The following is a 2,370-nucleotide window of genomic DNA, read 5'->3' on the forward strand; positions in this document are numbered from 1 at the left end:
AATCAACACTTAACATAGTATTCAGAGTTCTATATCCATAGTCTCACCCTATCCTGCACAAAAAGGAAAGAGGTGTCTTCTCAGATTTCTATTTAGGAGGCAAGCTTACTCATTAGAAAATTCACTGTTCAGTTTTAGTGTGTTTTCTTGTTTGTTTGTTTTTAAATATGCAATGCTATAATGGTTGTGATTTATATTTCTCTGGTTCTGCTTACTTCCCCTTTTATCATATGGCTTCCCATCCTTCTCTGTATTCATCATATCTTTGAGCATATATTGAGTTAAATAAAAAATATTTATTTAGCATTTGCTAAGTATTGTTCTAAGTAATGGAGATTCAAATAGAAAAAAGCAAAACTGTCTGATCTAAAATAGCTCATTCTCTTTTATTCAGGAAGATAACTCATAATAGAAATTTAACTGCAAGATGGTTGGAAGGAACTGAGAATTCTAACGGTGCAGCAACAGACAGAAACCAGGGGTCCTTAGGTTGTATAAGTCATATAACAGTTCATGGGGTAGTTCAGAGCATAGAGGTAAGGTAAATTATGAAACCTGGTAGTCTTTCATTTCATCAAAAAAAAAAAAAAAAATAGAATTGGTGACTTGCATCTTATCCAAGCTGGAAAGCAGTCATTATATATGTGTGCCACATTTTGCTTAGTCATTCCCCAGTCAATGTGATACTTTCATTTTTCCAGAAAAGGGAAAACGATTGGTCATGTAGCAGAGCCAGGAGATAAACAGTAAATTCTGGCTCTGAAAATGGAATTCCTTCCACTATAGCCCATTTAGCCAATTTTTGACAGGTTTGGCTAGTATTTCAATCAAAAATTTATGAAATGCCTATTGTGTGCTAGGCACACAAAAAGAGGCGAAAAACAGTCCCTTCAAGGAGCTTATAATTATAATCATAAATGCTTCTGATCAAATGAGATAATAATAAATGTGAAAACTGCTTCACAAATCTTAAAGTATTATATTCATTTATATAACATTCATTCATTGGTTATTATTGCTGCTTACTAATGCTGTATTATGATGGTTTTGTCTCGTGTTGTTTTCATTTTGATAATTCACCAATTGGTAATTCAACTGATGAATAGAAAAGAGGGGTTTTCAACCAACAGGGACTGAGAGATTGGCTGAGAGAGGAGGAGCATGGGAAGGAAAAAAGACAGACTTAGAGCACTTTTCCCTTAGGATCCCATGATAAATATACTCTTAGAGGCAGCTAGGTGGTGCTGGTGGGCTGTGTGACTCTGGGCTATGTAATCTCTGCCTCAGTTTCCTTACTTGTAAAATGAGGATAATAATAGCACCTACCTCCCAGGGTTGTAAGGCTCAAGTGAGATAGTAATTGTAAAGCACTCTGCACAGGGCCTGGCACATAATAAGTATTAAATAAATATTATTAGTATACTCAGACTAATAATACCTCACACTACTAATTTTCAAAACTGTGCTTTATTATTTTCAAAATGTTTTCACAGACATAATCTTGTTTGATTCTCATAACCTGCTGACACTGCTTCTGACACACACTGCATGTGTGATCCTGGGCAAATCATTTAACCTCTCAGTACTTCAGGCAACTTTCTGAGACCATAAAATACAAACAGATGCTAATCTGTTTTAGTACAGGGAGTTTCTTCTCCCATAGTTCCTTAAAATAGCAAAAAACACAGCCATGGACAAAATAAAACATTCTTGTGCAGTAGTTAGAGTAAATGTTGTAAAGTCTATTTTATAGCTAAAGAAACTGAGACCCAGGAGCAGCTGGGTGGATAGAGCACCAGCCCTGTAGTCAGCAGGATCTGAGTTCAAATTTGCTCTCAGATACTTAACACTTCCTACTTGTGTAACCCTGGATAAGTCACTTAACTCCACTTGCCTAAGGGAGAAAAAAAAAGGAAAGAAAGAGAACCTTGTTCTTAGCAGCTCTTTTTGGAAAATGAGTAGATGCCCATCAATAGGAGAATGGCTGAATAAGTTATGGTATATGAAAATAATGGAATATTATTCTTTTATAAAAAATGAAAAACAAGCTGATTTTAGAAAGACCTGGAAAGATTTGTATGAACTGATGCTGAGTGAAACAAGCAGAACCAGGAATACAGTGTATACAGAATAGCAAACTTGTGGGATGATCAGCTATTAAAAACTCTCAGTAATCCAAGACAATCCCAATAAACTTTGGATAGAAAATGTTATTCAGAAAATTCAGAAAAAGAACTTATAGAGACTGAATTTAAATTAATACATTCTATGTTCATTTTTTCTTTTTTTTTCTCTCTCATGGTTATTCCCTTTTGTTCTGATTTTTCTTTTCCAATATGATTAATAAAGAAATGTGTATTTAAAAAATTA

Source organism: Sarcophilus harrisii, chromosome 1 (genome assembly GCF_902635505.1).
Source record: "Sarcophilus harrisii chromosome 1, mSarHar1.11, whole genome shotgun sequence".
Lineage (NCBI taxonomy): Eukaryota > Metazoa > Chordata > Mammalia > Dasyuromorphia > Dasyuridae > Sarcophilus > Sarcophilus harrisii.